This window comes from Chiloscyllium plagiosum, chromosome 12 (assembly GCF_004010195.1).
Source record: "Chiloscyllium plagiosum isolate BGI_BamShark_2017 chromosome 12, ASM401019v2, whole genome shotgun sequence".
Taxonomy (NCBI): domain Eukaryota; kingdom Metazoa; phylum Chordata; class Chondrichthyes; order Orectolobiformes; family Hemiscylliidae; genus Chiloscyllium; species Chiloscyllium plagiosum.
In genome coordinates, this window is record NC_057721.1 from 72,954,321 (window position 1) to 72,976,747 (window position 22,427).

General features: G+C 42.1%; 1 long non-coding RNA gene across 2 annotated transcripts; it reads right to left on the minus strand.

The window, feature by feature from the left end:
* Nucleotides 1-216: 216 nt before the first annotated feature.
* Nucleotides 217-20,082, minus strand: LOC122555582. Of its 2 annotated transcripts, none has more exons than XR_006313313.1 (4): nt 20,019-20,082; nt 3,405-3,505; nt 2,122-2,222; nt 217-713 (listed from the first exon to the last, which is right to left on the minus strand). It is a non-coding gene; the product is annotated as an uncharacterized LOC122555582 (long non-coding RNA). The 2 variants fall into 2 exon arrangements; XR_006313312.1 differs by having other exon boundaries at nt 3,315-3,505.
* Nucleotides 20,083-22,427: the final 2,345 nt, after the last annotated feature.

The window sequence follows — 22,427 nt, forward strand, 5'->3', positions numbered from 1 at the left end:
TTACATGCACATTACACAGTTGATTTTGAAGTACATTACAATATGAGTTTCCAAACTGATTTCAACTAAACCTAAGCTACTAGGGGAAATAATCCTGGTAACCCTGTGTCCATGGTTCAGAATGCTAGAAATGGGTGGGTCTAGTCTTTGTCACAGGCTGATCATTCCACCCCCCCCCCTCCCCCCACCCTTTCATCAGCAAGTGGCTGAGTGATAAATCTCTGGACAGAAGGTCAAACATCAGTACCCGCACTCCACCGTGAGACTTTGGAGCATCGTCTTGGTTGCCATTACAGTGCAATATTTAGATGAGATGTTGAACATTTGTAGCTATCACGTGCAGTGAATCAGTTTGGCTGAAGACTGTCATCTGTAATGTTGGACTCCTCAGGAGAAAGCTGAAATGTATTGACATTTAAAGATACAGCATTTCTTTAACAATTGTGTGCCCAGGCTCTGCCACCATTGAGATGGAGACACTCATGGAGACTCTTCCTTCCTATCGATGTTTCGTGGCCAACCATTATTCACAAGTGGTTGCGATAACAGTATAGAGCTTTAATCTGATCTGTTGCTTGCGAAATGTCATAACCCTGGATATTGCATGCTTCTTGCATTGTTTGTTATGTGTACAGTCCCGTGCTGTAACTTCAAAAGATTGATCTGGTCCTGCTTCTGACAGGTCTTCAGCACCCATCAGGATGGGTGGTTTTCTGCCATAAGAGAAGATGGAGAATTAATTAGTGTAAGTCTAACGTGATGCTGGTGGCTCACAGCACCTTAAACATGGGTTTTGAGCTGCAAGATCTGTTTTAAATTAGATTAGATTCCCTACAGTGTGGAAACAGGCCCTTCGGCCCAACCAGTCCACACCGACCCTCCGAAGAGTAACCCACCCAGTCCCATTCCCCTCTGACTAATGCACCTAACACTATGGGCAATTTAGCATGGGCAATTCACCTGACTTGCACATCTTTGGACTGTGGGACGAAACCGGAATGGCCGAAGGCAACCCACACAGACACAGGGAGAATGTGCAAACTCCACACAGACAGTCACTCGAAGCTGGAATCGAACCTGGGACCCTGGTACTGTGAGGCAGCAGTGCTAACCACTGAGCCACCGTGCCACCCCATGTTATGAAACTCTCCCATGTAGCTACGTGGTAGTGCAACACACACAATGTTCCTTCGTGTAAAGATGGGGCTTTGTCACCATAATGAATGTGTGGTGGTTTCACCAACCAATACTGTCATGGGGGGATGCCTCGAAGAAAGGTAGATGAGTGAGGACAAGATCCAGTAGGTTCTTCCACCATTTTGGTTCCCTCACCGATACCATGGTCCCATTGCAACAAACAAGTTATTTCTGAAGCAGAGATGGGAGTTGTGCATTGAGACACTGTGGAATCCACAACATAATACTCTCTGAAGGAATTGCCACGGTAACTGAAGATTGCAATAAGTAACACCCCTCTGTTTGAAACCCTCTGAAAATGTCCAAATAATTTCAAGAATTCCACAGCAGTTAGGTAAGTCATTATCGAGGAAAGATAGACAATTAAAAACGTAGTCAAACACCTAGGTAACTATTACACTGAGTCCACATTCACCCCACACACCCCCCCAACTATAATTTACCAGGATGTTGCTGGGAATAGAAGGTTTGAATTATAAGGAGAGGTTAGATAGGATGGGACTTTTTCACTGGAGTGTGGGAGGTTGATGAGTGACTTTATAGAGGTTTACAAAATCATGAAGGATATCGATAAGGTGAATTGAAGGTGTGTTTTCCCTAAGGCGGGGATTTCAAAACAAGTGGGCATATTTTCAATGTCAGAGGAGAAAGATTTTAAAAAGACACAGGGGCAAATTTCTGCACAGAGAGTGGTTCATGTGTGGAATGAACTTCCAGAGGAAGTGATGGATGCGGATACAGTTACAATGTTTTAAATACATATGGATAAATTCATAATAGGAAATGCTTGGAGGGATATGGGCTAAGCGCAGGCAGATGGGACTGGTTTAGTTTGGGAATTAAGTCGACATGGACTGGTTGGACCGAAGGGTCTGCTTCCGTGCTGTATGACTCTATGACTCTATAACTACATTTACCCCAAACCTTTATATCTCCTTGACTCTGATCCAACAGAAAACCAAAGAAATCTGGACGCTGGAAATCGGAAACAAAATCAGAAATTGCCGGAAAATCTCAGGCACCATCTGTAGAGAGAAAGCAGAGTTAATATTTCAGGTCCAGTGACCCTTCTTCAGAACATCTTCTGAACCTACAGTCCTGTCACACCTCAGGACCTGACAAACTCCACTCCTTTCCTGAGATGCAACATTGCCCCTTTGCCCCTTGAGGACCTAACACAATCCTCATCCCTGAACCTGATAGTTCCCTGGTCTTGAAACTCAATGACTGCCCATCACTGGACCCACACACTCTCCCGTGACCCAATTCTCCCCATCACCCCCTGTACCCCACCCATCAGACGCAATATCCCCTGCCTATACTGGCACCCCCTTCCCTGAATGCTCACTGCTACTCCTCTTACTTGGCACCCTAACCACCTGATCGGAATCTCCTGTTAGATGTTGAGCTCTTCCATAACAAAGAAAAGGAGCAATGGGGCATTCTGAGTGGGATTGCTATCCCTTGGAAAATCTGTCCCATTAAATCATCAGCTGAAGGAGCACAATATATAACAATCAGCAGGACGTTTCTTTGTCTGTTTGATGGAATTCCATTAAACTTCATGGAGTCTGGAGTCAATGTTAAAGACTCCCAGTTTGACTCCATCCAAACATTGCACTGTCCCACCACATCTTTTGGGTCTGGCTTGCCAGTGGGCCAAGACCTACTCACAATGATGATGGAGGAGTCTAGGGAGAATGGCTATAGAGTCATAGAGCCATAGAAATGTACAGCATGGAAACAGACCCTTCAGTCCAACCCGTCCAGCCAACCAGATAACCACAGCCAACCAGAGTCCCACTTGCCAGCTCCCAGCCCATATCCCTCCAAACCCTTCCTATTCATATACCCATCCAAAATGCCTCTTAAATGTTGCAATTGTACCAGCCTCCACCACTTCCTCTGGCAGCTCATTCCATACCCGTACCACCTCTGTGTGAAAAAGTTGCCCATATGATTCAGTGAGTATGACTATATTAGGCTGTTGCATGAGTCATCTGTGACTCAGCTCTCCCAATATTATTACAATTATCCCTTGATGTTAGTGGGGAGTAATCTGAAGCAAGGAATGGGATGGGTGTCCTTTTGTCATGTTCTGGTGCCACGGTCATTACCAGCTGGTCTATCTGGATGAAATAGATTTGTATCGGATTCATTGCACTCCGAACATCGTGATGGGGCAGGGGAAAGCCTTGTTGGTGTACCCTTTGAGGTCTCGGTGACTTCCTCCTCACAGGTAGAGGTAGAGCTGAGAGTGTCCATCACAGGTTCCTCTTAGCAGAGTTTCATTGGATGCCAATGGTGCCTACATAAGAGAAAATGGGGAATTTGTCAAATAAAAGTTTGTGCACATTAAACATAGAAATATAGAAAATAGGAGCCATAGGAGTAAGCCATTCAGCCCTTTACACCTGCTCCACCATTCAATATGATCATTGATTGTGCAACCCAGTATTCTGTTCCTACTTTCTCCCCACGCCCTTTAATCCCTTCAACCACAAGAACAATATCTAATTCCTTCAAAAACATTCCACGGTTTCGCCTCAATCACTTTATGTGGTAGAGCATTCCCCACAGGCTCACCACTCTTTGGGTAAATAAATTTTTCCTCATCTCAGTCCTAAATGGTCCACCCAAAATATATAAACTGTGATCTCTAGTTCTGAACTCCCCAGTCATTCGGAACAGGTTTCCGCACCGCCCCACCTTCACCCGTCAGTCTCACCATCCCAGTATGATTTAGCTCCGGTGTTAATGAGAGAGCAGCACAGTTCCAACAATGAGGGCAGGGAGGTGCCCGATTGAGTGAGTAGAAAATGCAAAAGGCAGGGCATGGTAGTAGTTTGGGAGGATGAGGTAGATGAGGGCCTTGAGTGGATACAATACAAGGAACACCAAACGTAACCATCCATGAGCTTTGATGAGAGATGTGTGCAGTGGCAGTCTGACTGAGTGGTTGCCCTGTGAGTCTGAAGTAGCAGAGAGAAGATAATTGTATTTATCCTTGCACAGGCTACAGAAGATCATTGGAGTTGACATTTCGGGCATGTCCCTTCTTCAGTCAGGCTTTTGCCCGAAATGTCGATTCTCCTGCTCCCCAGATGCTGTCTGACCTGCTGTGCTATTTCCAGCACCAAGCTTTATCAACTCTGACTCTTCAGCATCTGCAGTCCTCATTTTCACCTGCAGAAGATCAATGACTATCTGCCTGAACTGCAGCACACTGCATTTCCCCCGGCACACTGTCTGACCAGGGCTGATACCGGACTCGAGGCTGGCTGGATCTGTTGGCCTGGGCTCCTTTCGTCTTCAAGACAGAAGGATGGCCTCTCCCTCTCCACCCCCTCAATCACCAGCAAATCAGAAAGCTGCCTTCCCTTTCTGGACAACATCCTCAGTGGTAACAGTTGAGTACCTCAGAGTGAGAGCCATTAACTGCCTTGCAGAGTCTGAAGTGGTGCACAGTTGGGCTTTGAGTCTGATGCATATAGCATGAACATCAGAAGGTCCCTGTAGTGGTTCGCACTTCCACCCTCTCTTTCTGTTCAACTCCACAAGAAGGGCTGTACAATTAATGGGGTGAAGACTATGTGAAAACATTTGCCCAGGCCATGGTGAACCGGGTGACATGAATCTTAACAAAATGTCTGAACTGCAAATGGAAACATTTCATCACTGAGATCATTTATGCAACAGGTTTACTTAATTTTATCTAATTCTTCCCTTTCCTCTGCTGCATAAGGTAATGGTTCTAATTGAGTTCACGTGCCTGTTATCCCTTCTCTATCCCTTCTGATAGTACACACAGGTTGCAGATGGAGACAGTGAGTTTGACACTAAACTTTACAGGGAGCAGATGACATTGGTACAGTTCCCCAGAGTCCTAGTAATTATGCCTGATGTGTAATGTAGTTGTATTTATTGTTATCGTGTAATAAACAATCTTGATACCTAAGAACAGTGTCTCATCTGTAATGACTCTGTGGATGGTGTCATCTGTACTGCTCATCATTAGACAGGCTCTAGACAAATATAGACAAGGGAGGATTGGTGGAAGAGAATGTGACAATACTTTAAAGGGTTATTTTGTCCTGATTTCTTTAAGAGAGAGGTTGAAGGAAGGTGATGAGCAGGCTACTGAAGACAACTTGTGTATATAGCTTGGGAGGCCTTGGGTTTGTTTGAATGCAACCCGAATGGATGTGCCCCACTCTCACAGATCAGGTTTTTTGAGTAGCATCAAAAGGTATTGGAGTCTCAACAGATGTGGAAGCTTCCATGAATGTCTTTGAATTTTCTCTTGATGTTTTCTTTCCTCCTGGATGGGAGATCTGGGAATCTATATCTGAATTGTCCTTTTTTTTGCCAAGGGTTGTGTTTATGGGATGGCACTATACTGGAGCAGTTAATAAGTAATAGTCACTGTATCTATTATCCTGTTAAGTTTTCCAGTAGAGTTAATTTACTCTAAATTCCTTTTTCTTTGGTTTTATTTTAACTTGAGTTTCAAGAAATTGTGTTTTGCTGAACGTCAAGTAGTTTGACCAGTTACATTGCATTTGGAACACGAAACTTTACATTTACGTTTAAAATAAGAACAAGTAGTGTCGAGATTACCACCTTAATATATTGTGAGAGGTTCTGGTCTGATCTGGTCCATAACAAGAAGCATTTGAAACAAGTATAGGTAGACAGCATGAGTTGCCAGTTATGACAACAAGGTCATTGCCTCATCACCCATTTTAGTTTATTCCCTAGTTTTCCCAAAGGCACTGAAAATATTCAGCCATTTTCCAGCAAACCTCCCATATGACCATATGTGAACCTGGATGGTGAATGGTAACAGAATTGAATCCAAATTGAGTGGGAGGGTGATACTACTCCATTGTAATGCATACACACGTAAACACTCTCTCTCTCTCACAGTCACACACACTCACAGTCACAATCACACTGGCACTGACACACCTATACACACACACACGCACACATATACATACACATTCATACACGCACACAGACGCAAACACACGCATATTCAGACACAGACATATACACACACTCATACACTATTCACACATACTCTCTCTCACACACCACACAAACACATAAGTTCAGAAAAAGATTTTTGCCTGGTAGGAATAGAAATAACTGATTCCTGTTTCTCTTTTCTATTCTCCAGTTAAGTGAGGTTGAATATAGCATTTCCACTGATACACAAACAATGAACAGGCAGCAATGACCTCAGACCAAAGTATTGCACCAGCCATATTCTGCACAGCTGAGTAACAATACTGTCTTAACCAACAGAGTCACCAAGAGAACTGGCAAATTTCATCAGTGAAACTACGTACACAGCTCCAATCTTGCTGGCCTAATCGAGATAGTGAGTTGCTGATGTGAGGTTGACTCAACTGGACTGAGATTCGATGCAGAGCACTTAAGATACAGGAAAGTGATTGAAGTCACGTATTGAGTGAAAGAAGCCACTTTGAAGCTTCCAGTAGCAGGGCAGGAAGCTCTGCAAATACCAGCTGCACAGATCAGGTCAACTGTTCCAGCAAGATGATATAAAGACTCACTGCAATTTTATTCTTCAAAAATTCCATGTCACCAACTATAATCCCTCGTAATTTTGATCCATGATTCTTGGGCATTGGAATGCAGAAGTGTGGTTATTTTTGCTCCAGATTCATGCACTGGTGCACCGTCTGAGACCATTCTGACTCCTTGTAGCATGCCTTTTGAAGACAGATATTCCACTCGCACCCGTGCTGCGTTCAGAATCCAACACCGCCCACAGAAGCTGACCTCACCCCATGAGAAATGAAGGGTGTTGAGCATTTTGTCTTTGGAAAAAGGATTTTGCGATGAGGTCGTTAACGTTTCAAGACTACAAAGGGTAGTGGCAGAGAATAAACGGCATAAATCATTTGCTGTGCTGATGGGTTCTAAAAAGAAAGGGCACAAGTCTAAAAATAAGAAAGCAAAGTTATGAAGTGAGGTCCAATGCATCATGTTACCTGAGGCATGCCAGACCAGGTCTTTGAAATGAATTTTTGGTCTGAAGAATCATGAAGTATATGCAAATAAGTCAAGTTTAACAATGGAATACAGATCAGGCTTACGTAGCCTTAAGAAATGGGATTTTTTTTAACATAAACAGGTCTGGCCACATCTGTAAAGAGAAACAGTATTAACACTTGACACCCAACTTTATCGCCATCCAGTATCATCAAACAACTCTTTACTTACCTATCATCGAGTCATAGAGTCATAGAGATGTACGGCACAAAAACAGACCCTTTGGTCCAACTCGTCCATGCTGACAAAATATCCCAATCCAATCTAGTCCCATTTGCCAGCACTTGGCCCATTTCCCTCCAAACCCTTCCTATTCATATACTCATCCAGATGCCTTTTAAATATTGTAGCCATACCAGCCTCCACCACTTTCTCTGACAGTTATTTCCACACACGCACCACCCTCTACATAAAAATATTGCCCTTTAGGTCTCTATGATATCTTTCCCCTCTCACCCTAAACCTCTAGTTCTAGACTCCCCACCTCAGGGAAAAGACTATTAATCCTATCCATGCCCCTCATGATTTTATAAACCTCTATGAGGTCACCCCTCAGCTTTTGCCCTCCAGGGAAAACAGCCCCAACCTATACAGCCTCTCCCTATAGCTCAAATTCTCCCAGCCTGGCAACATCCTTGTAAATAGCTTCTGAACCCTTTCAAGTTTCACAACATCCTTCCGATAGGAAAGAGACCAGAATTGCACACAATCATCCAATAGTGGCCTAACCAACATCCTGTACAGCCGCAACATGACCTCCCAGCTCCTGTACTCAATACTCTGACCAATAAAGGAAAGCATACCAAACGCCTTCTTCACTATCCTATCTACCTGTGCCTTCTCTCTCTCTCTCTCTCAACATCTCCATGTACTATATTCTCAAACACCCCATCCTCTCCAACCCCAAATTATCATCAGCTATCTTCAGTTCTGGATTCAAAATGCTAACTCTGTTTTCTCTCTACAGACACTGCCAGATCTGCTGAGTTTCTCCAGCACTTTCTGTTCTTGCTTCAGATTTCCAGCATCTGCTGTTCTTGTTGCAAACGTATTAATTTAATTTTATTTTTGAATTGTGTGCACAACGTCAAAGGCCACACTTAATTCACATTCTTAACTGTCCTGTAAAGACCAGGGTGAAGTTTCTATTCAAATGGCTGCAGTCTTTGGGGTGACAATGCCACAAAGAACACTACAGCACAGGACAGGCCCTTCTGCATACAAAGCCTGTACTGACACATGATGCCTTTCTAAATTAAATATCTTTTGCCTCTATGTGCTCCATATCCCTCTATTCCCTACCTATTCATGCATCTGTCAAAATGCCTATTGTATCTGCCTCCACTACTGCCTCCACTATCTCTGCTAGCAGAACATTCCAGGCACTTGCTACCTTTTGTGTAAAAAAACTTGCTTTTTATATGTCCTTTAAACTTACCCTGCTTTACCTTAAACCAATGTCCCTTAGTAATTGACATTTCTACTCTGGAAAAAGGCTCCCAACTATCCATTCTATCCACGCCTGTCATAATTTTGCAAACCTCTACCAGGTCTCCCCAACATACAGTTCCTGCCTGTATGATTGTTTGGACTGCACTGTGTGGATTTTGGCATTTGATAAAGAAAAGGAAATAACACTGATACAATATGAAAAAGGAATGTGCATTTGTGCTGATCTCTTCCCAACCTCAAGTCATCACAAAGCACTTTACAGTCAATGAAAAAGCTTTCAGTGTTGTTACTGTTGTGACATAGTAAACAGAGCAGTCAATTCAAGTTTCCACAAACAGCATGAAATTATGACCAGATAGTCTGTTTTCATGATTTTAATTGATGGGATTTTGATTGACGAGAACATCATACAGTACTCTCTTGCTCGTCTTTGAAATAGTGCCCGGAAATCTTTTATGACCATCTGAGAGGCATCAGATTAATAACTCTTTTAGAAGACAGTACTGCTCTGAAGTGTCAATCTAGATTATGTACTCAAGCCTTGAGAGTGGGACTTGAACACTTAACCCAATGACACAGAAGCAAGAGTGCTATCGCTGCTTGTGGGATGGACAAACACGACACAGGCACCATTGTAACCCCAAATGAGGACCTCTAATTGTATGTGAAAAGCCATGCAACTACTGTAAACACTTTGAAAAGAAACTGCAGATGATGAGCCACAGTAGAGCCAAGAATGAAATTGTCACACTGATCCTGACAAAACTCACGTACACTGAATCGCAAGGACAGAACAAGGGAAAGCGGAGAGAGAGGAGAGAAAAGTGTATTTCAGTCTGAAACTCAGAATACTTAACCATTCTCCTATCTCCCTTCTTAAACCCTGCCTGCTAGCATCCCACAGAATTGCTCCAGTTAGTATATTTGCAGTAATGTGTTTGAGGTGAAATCAGCTGAGTTATTAAGGCTGACATTTAGCCTTTGGCCACAACCTGCTTATCTCAAGATATCTCCTAAGGAACATCCTCAGACAGCTCATATTAATTCATCCAGTTATTATGACACTGTAGATGGCTACAATTATCATATCAAACTCTCATTTAAATATTTCCAGAGTGTTTGTTCAATCCAATCATTGATCTGTGAGTGAACAGTGTTGGTAAATTTATCGCTGGGCCCAATTTTATTTTTCCCTCCCTACAATTTAATTTATAATAGTTTTTTGCGGCTATTTCTTTCATTCTTTTACCTGCTTAAGACACATCTCAGCTACCTTCTTCACAGGCTAACAGCCCAAATCTTTCACTTAGTCCTCGTACGCACTGAAATGAAAGATTGATGTGGAGACCAAGTTTCAACGGCTTTAGTGTAGCTGAATAAAATCGATCTACTGAACAAAAGAGGGAAGTCTTTACAAAACAGCCTTGATCAGATTGTAAAGGTACAACGTGGATTGTGAGTTACAATGGAGCATACAGTCACACAAGTGCATTTGTGAGTCAGTCTCTTGGTTCTGGTTGAAGACCAAGAGAGTCCAGATTTAAAGGGATTTGCAAAAGTATATGTGATGTGAGAAAGAACATTTTCACACAAGGAATAGTTCATTTGTAGATCACCTGGAGGTCTGGTAGAGGCAGAATCATTTGAGGCAATTAAGAGGGGATGACGATTTCAATTTGAGGATGCCCTCATAAGAACAGGGTACGATTCCCAACTCATCGACCACCAGTTCCAACGTGCCACAGTGAGAAATCGTAATGACCTCCTCAGGAGACAGACACGAGCTGCAACAGACTTCCTGGAAGCCGACCAACTATGCCATGTTCTTCGCAGCCTGCAACACGTTATCGATGAGGATGAGCACCTCACCAAGACATTCCCCACACATCCACTTCTCACCTTTAAGCAACTACCAAACCTTAAACAGATTATACAGCAAACTGTCCAACCTTCAGGACAACATCAACCACAACACCGTACAACCATGTCACGGCAGACGCTGCAGAGTGTTGACACGGATGCCACCATTATACGTGGGGACACCACCCACCATGTACGTGACGAGCACTCATGTGACTCAGCCAATGTTTTCTATCTCATATGCTGCAGGCAATGATGCCCCAAGGCATGGTACATTGGTGAGACCGAGCAGATGCTACGACAACAGATAAATGGACGCCGCACAACAATCACCAGACAGTGATGTTCCCTCCCAGTCCGGGAACACTTCAGCGGTCCGTGACATTCGGCCTCCGACCTTCAGGTGTCCAACCTCCAAGGCAGACTTTGGGACAAGCAATAACGCAGAATGGCCGAGCAAAGGCTGATAGCCAAATTCAGTACCCATGGGGATGGCCTCAACCGGGACCTTGGATTCATATCACACTACAGGTGACCCACTGCAGTATACTATCTCTTTCTCTCTCTTCCTCTCTCTCTCCCACACACACACACATGCACGCACCCTCTCACAGGCATATACACCATCAAACTCACACACGCATTTAACCAAGTTTACACACAGACATATATACACACTTTATCACATGCACTCACACCCACATGCACACACTCACATACACACACTCACTCTGTCTCTCCTACATGCACACACATATAAGCTTATGAGGTGAATTTGTTTTTGCAGAATTACAGTTTATTTTGCTCAAAAACTGCATTAATCCATGTAAAACTCTGTAAATCCCACTTTAGAAATAGAACCAGTCTAACTCAATTTTGGGGCACAGACTGACCTCACACCTTAGGGCATTGTCTGAGCTGAGATGGCACCTATTGTTAGAAAAGATAGACCTATCCTGACAGTACAAAGTTAAAAATCACGCAACACCAGGTAATAGTCCAACAGGTTTAATTGGAAGCACTAGCTTTCGGAGCGCTGCTCCTTCATCAGATGGTTGAAGGAGAAAGTGAGGTCTGCAGATGCTGGAGATCAAAGCTGAAACTTTATTGCTGGAACAGCACAGCAGGTCAGGCAGCATCCAGGGAACAGGAGATTCGAGGTTTCGGGCACAGGCCCTTCTTCAGGAATGGCCTGAATATTAGGATGGTTGAAGGAGTCGTGCTCCAAACTCTAGTGCTTCCAAATAAACCTGTTGGACTATTAACACAATACCAGGTAATAGTCCAACAGGTTTAATTGGAAGCACTAGCTTTCGGAGCGCTGCTCCTTCATCAGATGGTTGAAGGAGTGGTGCTCCAAACTCTAGTGCTTCCAAATAAACCTGTTGGACTATTACCTGGTATTGTGTGACTTTTAAGTATTTCAATTCAAACGTTGTGCAAAGGTGTGGGGCAAAGGCAAGTAAATGCTCACTGAAGAGCCAGTACAGACACAACAGACCAAATGGCCTTTCTCTGAGCCAGAACAATTCTGTGATTCGATCCCTTCACTTAAGAATCTGTGGGATGGAGTAAGATCCAAGATCAGACATGAAACCTATTCCAGAAGCATTCTTAATATCCAGTGGCTGTTTCATTAGTACGCTTAAAATTTTATAGTATTACTTGTTTGTTTGATATCTTATTATAAAATGTCTATATATGTCATTGAGTCAAAAATAATAATGCCAAATGGAACGACTTTCAATGGAACATAGAACAGTCCAATACAGGAACAGGCCGTCCAGGTCACCATGGCTGTGCCGACTATGATACCATTCTAAACTACTCCCATCTGCCTGCACGTGGTCTGTATCCCTCTACTCCTCGCCTGTTCATGTATCAACCTATATGCGTCTAATAATGCACGTACACAATTGTCTGTCAGTGAGCCCTTTTCTCACCTATATTCAGTATACAGGGCTCCGCAATTTACAAGATATCTGACTTACGAACACTTACGAACATGACCCCATACTGGAATGTAATGTCAAAGACCTGACATACAAATGTTTCTTGTACTTACAAACAGTTCCCTTCTATTTATGTTACAACTTGCCTACAAATTGACTGGCAAACAGACTCCAGAATGGAACCCTTTCATCTCAGGACTTGCTTGTATGTAAAATTCTTAACTTTGTGATGAACTGATTTGATGTACAAGACGCATGTTTCATGTGTGAATATCATATACAAGACCCCAATTACAACTCAATTCAACTAAAATGAACTTAGCAGAGCAGTAAATGCTATTCTGTAATATGACTGGTAAATTATATTGCTGTGCACCTTCCAAACTCACAATCTCTACCACCTAGAAGTTTAAAGGCAGTGGACACATGGGAACCCCAACCTGCAAGTTCCCAATCAAACCATTCACCATCTTGACCTGGAAGAATATCACCGTTCCCTCACTGTTGCTAAGTCAAACCTCTGGAACTTCCTTCCCAGCTGTCCTGCAGTTGGACCATGGACTGCAGCAATTCAAGAAGGTAGCTCAAAACATCTTCTCAAGGACAATTGTGATTGGGAAATAAATGCTGGCCCAGACAGCAAGGCTCACAACCCAGGAATGAAAAATAAAAATGCACTTCCATGAATTTCTAGGGATTTCCATTCATCAAATATTCCCTTCATCAAACTCCATACTGATTGATGACCCTGGTTTCTCTTCATATAGCAAGTTTGATATATTTCCATTTTGACTTCTGTATTTATTTTGCATTATATTTTCTTTGGTAGAATTGTTTGACATCCTTCAGCTGTCTTCAGCTTTTCCTTTCAATCCCCTTTTCATATCTGAGTTAAATTCATGAGGTGAGCAATATCAGTATGTGCAACTGCATATGTTCACTGAGATGTCAGGAATATCTGGTGGGCGGCACGGTGGCACAGTGGTTAGCACTGCTGCCTCGCAGCGCCAGCATTATATTTTCTTTGGTAGAATTGTTTGACATCCTTCAGCTGTCTTCAGCTTTTCCTTTCAATCCCCTTTTCATTTCAATTCTACACACTGCTTTGGTGATATTTCCAGTTTCTGTGCTGAATCTGTTAAATTCATGAGGTGAGCAATATCAGTATGTGCAACTGCATATGTTCACTGAGATGTCAGGAATATCTGAGTGTGAGCAGTAAACACTAGGTATTTTACATCAATAGACTGGTACACTCTTTTACAATTTCGCTCTCAGCTGAGGTTCTTATACTGTAATAGACCATCCATCCAAAAAGCAACAGAACTTTAACAAATTGACAAACCTACTCACTAAAAATTAGTTCCTCCATTTTCCACATTGAGTCCAAGTGTCACACAGGAACAAATGAACAAAGCTGATGCTAGAAAAGGGGCAACTTGACCATACTTTGAACTATTCACCAAATGCATCCCAAGCTCTTACAATAAATGGGACTTAGTCCTGAGTTGCCTTGACATCCAAAAAGGTTATTTAGAGAATAGAGATGAACTCCTGCTAACTGTGATGAGGACTGCTCTTTTAACAAGGTTATGTTGTCCTTGGCTTTTTCTCAGAGTGGTCATAAAAGACACAGATTCCAAAAAGTCTGAGTTGAAGGGTTTTAGGGCCAATTTGATAATATCTAATAGATACTGCCTCAGACAACAGGCTTTCAAATTTTTGAAAAAACACTTGCACAATGAAAAAGGAGTGGCCAGTTCTCCCAGTTCAGCTTTTCTCTGATTTGTTATGGCTTTTGGCAGTCTGGCTACTCACTGAAAGCGGTCATGTAGTTTTGAAGCTGTTGGACTCAAAGAAGCAAGTCTATGCTAGTCCTCTTTCTCTGACTTCTCTCCTGTAAGACCCTGTGTTTGATTTTACCTTCTGGGCCAAGTGGTGTTTATGGGGATTGTTGCAAGCATTGGGAACAGCATCATTAAGTTGGGATAATCTGTTGGGTTTTCGGATAGATTAAGGTATTCTGTATTCTGTTCTCTTTTGGTTGTGTTTCATTTGGTAATCTTGTAAATAAATTCTGTTTTGTTTAAAACTAAGTGGTTTGACCAGATGCATCACTCCTGGAATATCCATCATACACCTGCTTAAAATAACGAGCAAAGTTAGGGACTGGGCTACTTTCTTAAAATGTTTTGAGGGGGTCTGGCCACAAACCTCTTTCCTGATGAAGGGATTATACCAAAATGTCGATTCTCCTGCTCCTCGGATGCTGCCTGACCTGCTGTGCTTTTCCAGCACCACGCTGACAAACAGTTTATTGAGTTGAACTGAATTTAAATAAAATATTTAACTTAAACAGTATAATTTCTGTCAAGGCAGCATCCAAGGAGCTTCATATTTAACTCCTAAGATCATGAATCACAATCAATACATAGATTGAAATATGCAATTAAATATGCCATTTGTTTGGAAAAATACAGGTCGCTTTTTAATGTTGTCAAATTATTTTTAAGATTCATTTTTGAAGTTAATTGCTATAACGCTGTTTTGAGTCAATTTTTGGTTCCATATTTTGAACATGAATTGACTAAACTGAAGTACCTTGAGATACTTACTTCCAGAAAAATACCTGACATATATTTCATCCTGCAAAAAATAAGTCAGGAAACCATGTTCAAATAAATCTTGCCCCTCTTGCAAGTAAATTCTTCAAGCATGCTTAAAAGTCAACAATTGCTGAGAAATTCAAAATCTATCGCTCTCCCAGAGGAAGATATTCGCTCTCACTTGGCCATTGATCCACTTTCCAGGCTCAAGTGAGAGGGAGTCTAGGCAGTATGCTTGGCAAGAAATAAAGCTGGGTCATATGACAAGAATTTGGTGTCCCCATCTCCTGCCCATCACCCCTGGCATTTCACTGAGAGCAGGGAAGTTAGCTGATGGCACACATGCCCTCAGATCAATGGAGGCACTTCAGTAGAAATTCTTTGTTGACCTTTTTGGGTGTCGGTTTAGTGGAGTTGGCTGGACAGCTGGTTTGCAAAGCAGTGTGGTGCAGACAGTGTTGGTTCAATTCCTGCACTGGCTGAGGTTACAATGAAGCGCTCTCCTTCTCAATCTCTCCCCTCACCTGACATATAGTGGCCCTCGGGTTAAATCGCCATCAGTTATCTCTCCCTAATACGCGAGCAGCCTATGATCTGGTAAGACTATGGTGACACAAGTACCCTCTTTATTTACAAATAACAATTAATCCTGCTTTGGTTTCTCATTCCCTGAAGGCTTCTCCAACAAAGATGGGTTCACCAACTATTCCTGACTTTAAATATTTATAATCCTCTGACACAGCTTCTACGATTATAGAAGATTAGGTGACAGTGGCCAGAGTCACTATTAAACTCCTCAACAAATTAGGATGCAACCCATTCCAACTGGATGTCCTTGTTTCACTTTGGGCACTGCCAACTTTTTAAACACTTCCTCATTATCTGTTTTTATCCTGATGAACTTTTCAACTACCTGAGCCTTTGCTTTGGCATTAGCAACAGCATAACCTCTAGTAAAAACAGATTGGAAATATGTATTTATTACTCCAATCAAAATGTCTGTGTCCAAAAGATGATGTTTTGTTCCAGAATCCTGATCCCTTTCTTTGACTAAGCTTTTACTATATATATATATATATATATGTTTATAAAACAACAGCAACTTGTGAGGAAAATTACAAGCCATGGAATCAAAGGGTCAGTAGCAAAGTAGATTTAAAATTGGCCAAGTGAGAGGAAACAGAGTACAGCAGTAACTGTGTAAGTTTCAAGCTGGAGGAAGTTTTATAGTATTTAGACCCATGCTTTTCCTGATATATATTAATGATTTAGATTTTTGTATGCAGGGGACAATTTCAAAGTTTGCAGATGACATGAAACTTGGAAGAATTGTAAACTGTGAGTAGTACTGCAAAAGTCATAGATAAATTGGTGAAGTGGAAGGATAGGTAGCAGGTGAGGATCAATGCAGAGAAATGCGAGGTGATGCATTTTTCTGGGGAGAATACTGAAAGACAATATAAAATAGCCTAGACAAGTTAAAAGGGGTGCAGGGACAGAGGAACCTGGGTGTATAGATGCACAGACTATTGAAGTTAAAAATCACACAACACCAGGACACAACCACATGATGAAGGAGCGTCACTCTGAAAGCTAGTGCTTCCAATTAAACCTGTTGGACTATAACCCGATGTTGTATGATTTTTAACTTTGTACATCCCAGTCCAACACCGGCATCTCCGAATCAGTTTATTGAAGGTAGAGAGGGCAGTAAAAAAAAGAAACGGCGTGTTCTCAGCTTTGGGTACAAGAGGTGATGTTGAATCTGTAGAAGACACTTGCTGGATCTGAGCTGGAGCATTGTGTAAAGTTCCAGGCACTGCACTATTGAAAGGTTGTGAACACGTTAGAGAACTGATTTACAAGGTGGAAGTTATGAGGATAGATTAAAGACTTTGGGATTATTCTCTTTGGAAAGCAGAAGGCTATGAGAGGACTTCAAAGAGATTTTCAAAACCATGAGCAGGGAAAATAGCGTGGATAAAGCCAAACTGTCCCAGGTTGTAACAAAACAAAAACAAGAGAGCGTAGATTTAAAGTGATTGCAAAAGGAGCAAATGAGTTATAAGAAAACCTTTTTCATGCAGTGACTAGTGATGGTAAGGAATACACTGCCTGGAAGTGTGATGGAAGCATTTTCATTTGAGACATTCATTCAAGAGAGTATTGGATGACTATTTGAATAGAAATAATATGCAAGGATATGAGGAGAAAGTAGGAGATTGGCATTAGGCAATGAGACTCATTTGAAGAACCAGTGTCGCCACAATGGGCTGAATGGTCTCCTTCTGGTGCATTTATAACTCATTCACCCACTAACACTGTATGCAAGGCATGAATTCTATAGTGGCAATTTTTAAAAAGCAATTCATTGATAGGTTTCCACTAGCATAAATAAAGTCTTTACTACAGGTCAATAAAAGTGTTAACCATTCAACCCCCTGAAGTTTTCAGTAGCTGAAATTACAAAGCATACAAAACCATTTAACCATTGTATAAGGAAATATTGTGAAATTACTAGCAGAGATCAGACAGCCAGAGTGGTCCATCAAGCAAAGTCTCAGGTGTTTCAAGAGAGGAAAGGTTGTCACAGGCAAACTCCTTTATGCATTCTTGCCCACTGTCAGCATTCCTAGTTCCATCTACAATCGGTTCTCTGACTGCTGCGGTTCACTACGTAGCACTGTCACCTTTGATTTAGAATAGGCTTGTCTGAGAGACTCAGTTAGATATTCCAGGCTGACAGCCTCAGTACAGTATTGAAGGAGTGTGTCACTTTTGGAGGTACTAGCCTTTCACATGTAGCCTTCTCTCAAAAGAGCATTACTTTCAAAAGCAAGTGTGACCTCCTAATGTCCTGGCCAGCATTATCCGTCAAGCACCATCACTGCTGCTGGGACAAAATCCTGGACCTCCCTTCCCACCAGCACTGTTGGCAGCTCACCACCACCTGCTTGAGAGCAATTAGAGATGGGCAGGTAATTCTGAAGAAAGATTCAGGCTTGCATATATTAGCAATGTGGTGGATCCATTTCTAGTTGGTATGAAAACCAGCTCCTCTTAGAGGGTGGCCCACTGTCTTTGATTCCAAACAACTTGGGCCAGATCCTAACTCGCAAGTTAGTTTAACTCTTCCAATTGAACATTCTCAAGTCTGACTGACTCTTATTCTTTTCTGTGAGGGCTCAACTTCTAATGATATTGTTCTTCCCATATGTTCTGTCACTGAAATTTGCTCCATTTTATTCCATGGAATAAGAACCAGTCCTTGCTCTTTCCCCATTGAGCTAGAAACATCTGAATCCAATTGACAGATTTACAATTACAGTATGAGCATCCACACAAACTGAATGTCTCCTTTCATTGACAGAACACTCAACCTTTCAGTCCGGAAGATATTGAATCTTCACAGCAGCAATGAATCATTGAACTAAGCAGCACAGAGCAAAAGCTATTGGGTTAATATGCCTGCACTGTCTAAAGTAGTAGTCTAAAACAGCTGTGCTCTTTCACTGCTTTCTCCAGATAACTTTTAATGTTTTTAATTTTGGAAGATTTATGCTTTTCATTGTAAACCTGCCAAAGCTTCTGCTTTCTACATTGTCATTCCATCTTTTAACCTCTTTTTCGAAGTCCTGTTCCATGGGTTGTTACGATGCCAAATGGTCAGTGTGTTTATGAGTGCCCAACTACCTATGTCACCAGGCTAAGAAAAGGGTGCAGTGGAGATCAGGTTTAAGAAAGTTCAATAACCAACTAGAAAATGCAACTAGGGGACACAGTTTAAAAATAAGGGTTCTCAATTTAAGGAAAAGATGAGGAAAGTGTCTTCCTTTCAAAGTTGTGAGACCCTATGGAGTTCTCTTCCCCAGTGAACAATGGAGGAGGGATCAAAGAATCCCTACAGTGTGGAAGCAGGCCATTTGGCCCCTCAAGACCACACCAACCCTCCAAAGAGAACCCCATCCCTCCAACCCTAAAATCCTGCACTTCCTATGCCACGTAGCCTGCACATCCCTCAAAGCAATGGGCAATGTCGCATGGCCAATCCACCTAACCTGCACATCTTTGGAAGGCATTAGGAAACCGGAGCAAATCCATGCACACATAGGGAGAATGTGCAAACTCAACAGAGAGAGTCACCCAAGGGTGGAATTGAACCTAGGGCCGTGGTGATACGAGGCAACAGTGGTAGCCACCATGCTACCCCATTAAATTTATTTTAAGGGTGAGGGAGATAGATTCTTGACTAACAAAGGTGTTTAGAGGTGTCAGGATAGATTGGAGAGTGCAATGAGGCCACAATCAAAAAGGCATGATTTTATTGAATTGCAGAGAACACTCAGAGGCTGATTGTCTGCTGCTAATTTGTATGTTCATATTTTCCAGGAGGAACTGAGAGCCTTCACTGATTTCTCTATTTCTTTTGTGATACCCTAAATGCCCCCTCTTCTACTTTCCCTCCAGCTGAGAACAGCTGATAACACAAACCACAAATGGATCTTTCTGCTCATTTTGGCTTCGTTACTCACTGAATACATCTGACAGGGGGCTAAGCTCTAGTATTTGAGGCAAAGTTTTAGCTCTTATTGTTCAAGACTTTGAGTCAAAAGTTACGTAAGTTTAAGTAATTGGTTTGTTTTGTACTTCAGTTCTTCCCACATTCTATTTAAACGATGCCAATGTTAAGAAATATCCAACTGCAGAAAAAGCTGTGATGCTCAGTTGCATCTCTCTGTCATTATTAAGTGCAGCTATATTACAGTAACACATTTCTTACGCAATACTCTACAGCGAATCACTATTATACAAGATTTTCCCAAGTTTAGCAGTGTTCGAAATAATAATGAAATTATCCACTTACGCAACAAATGCTGGGACTAACATTGTAACCAGTGTTGTACGGAGAAATTGAAAGATTTACATCCACACGGCAAATAACATTCATTCTGATGAATAAACAGAAATGCAAAGCATTGCACAGTGAGTAACTTTCAGCCTGCTGAACAAGCAAGTACATTTGTGATTACACAGTAATTCTTACCCTGTTAACTAAACAAATCCATACAGTTGCACAGTGAGTAACCCTCATGCTGCTAAGCAAACTACTGCATGTGTGATCACACAGGAACTCATACCCTGCTGAATAAACAGAAGATTTGCACAGATACATGGTGAGTAACCCTCATCCTGCTTCACAGGCAGAAACTCTGCACATTCCTGATAAAAATGGGCATCATTGTTGAGTTTTGGAAGTATTCTACATATCTCAGCTCCCAGTTCCTGATAGTGAGGGGAGATTTCATAACTGCATGGCACTGCTCCAACTGGGTACTAATCCCAAATACAGGCAGTCAGTGGTAAATGACCTGGACTACTCCCTGACGACTTGTAAGACATCCAATGAAGTTGTTTCCAGAACACAATTATGTTCAGTTTGCACAGAACATTGATTTGGCCATTTTTGAAGCATTGGAAATAGCTCTGGCCTCAATAGTACAAAAATAAAGATTGAAGCACTGAAGAAGATGCAAAAAATGATTTACTAGGATGAGATCAAAATAGCGAAGTTACCACCATCATAAAGGGTTGAACAGACTGGGATTCTGCTTTAGAAAGAAGACTAGGGAGTGATCTTATGTCTTAAAGATTATGGCAGTATAAGATAGGGTAGACCTGAAAAATACATGTCCACTTTAGGGGAATTCAGAAGTAGTTCTAAGATAGACAGATCTCTGCAAGGGACTCAAGTATCATGGGAAAAAAGGCAGGGTTGAGGATTGTCAAATCAGCCATTGTGTCTATTGAATGGCAGAACAGTCTCAGTAGGCTGAATGGCCTCATTTTGCTGCCAAGATTTATGGTCTTATAAGTGTCACGAATATAGAATAGTAATTAATAAATGCATCAAAAAGCTTAAGAGAAACATCTGTGCCCAGCAGTTATTAGAATGTGAAATTTTCTCTTACAAGGAGTAACTGAGAACAATAGCATCCAAGGCAAATCAGGATTAACACATGAGGAAAAGGAATAACTGGACATGTTGGCACGGTTAGAAGTGAGATGGGGTGAGGGTCATGTGGACAATATATGCAGGTACAGATCTGCTGGGCCAAATGGCCTATTCAATGTTATTTATGCTCACTTTAAAGTGTAATCAATCACAATTAAACAAACCACTGGCTATCATTTTTATATGACAAGTTGTTTGTCTATTTAATACCCATTAAATATTGCAATAATGTAGACAGCAAAGCACATTAGGATAAAGCACAGACTACAGTCAAACAGCATCAGGACGCCAATGCCGGACACAAGACCCTACTAAGCAAGAGATGATTTACTTCAAGGGGCAAAGTTTGGTGAAGGAACCATGGAAACAACGCTGAATGGGTAAGAGGCATTGGCCTCACAAGGTCAGGTCCAGTGATGTCTAACATTCAGGTAGGTGCAACGGTCCTGAACAAGCACGTGGAACATATGAAAGCCGCAAACTCACAAAACATGCCCTGCTCCTTGACAGCCTTTCTGACTGTTCTGGAACCTGTGGGCTCTCCCTCTCCACCAAGCATTGAAGATACTTCAGAATCAAGATGGACACAGCAGATGTTGCTGCCTCGACGCCTTTGCCGCCTGAAGTGGGGAATCAATTTCTTCTGAGACACTCCGGGTACAAGACGTGAGCTACTGTGCATTCTACCCATACAAGAGGGAGAGTCGGAGGAGCTTGAACTGGTGCTACAATGCTGCAGGAGGAGCTACATAAAAAAACAATCGCTCTATGTTCTCAGACTCAGAGAGGGAGAGATGTAGTGATTGTAACAAGGTCAGTCAGGTGGACCTCATAGAATATGAGTTCCCTGATTGGAGCTGTTGATCTGTTCTAATCAGGGATCCCTAGCTGACAGGTATAAACAGGAGTGTCAGAAGTTCCGCTCCCTCTGAGAGCTGGCTCTGAGGGAGCTGGATCAGTGTCAAGGACTCTCCACATGTAAATAAAAGGTGACTTGGTGAGGAATACCAGCCTCTACGGAGTTATTTCTACAGTGTGTTTCATACAGAATGAAGAATGAACTTGCATTGCTCTAGCACTTGATTATGCTTTGGGAATGTCTCCACAGCCTTCCTGCCAGAATGAGGGCACCCCCAATTGCTCCTTGCCTCCAACTCCTCCCCACCCTCTGAAAAGATTATTTTAAAAATCAATTAATATCCTGCCATTGGATCCCCTGAGGTTTAGGCTCAAATAGCAGTGTTTAGGACCCAAAACCTG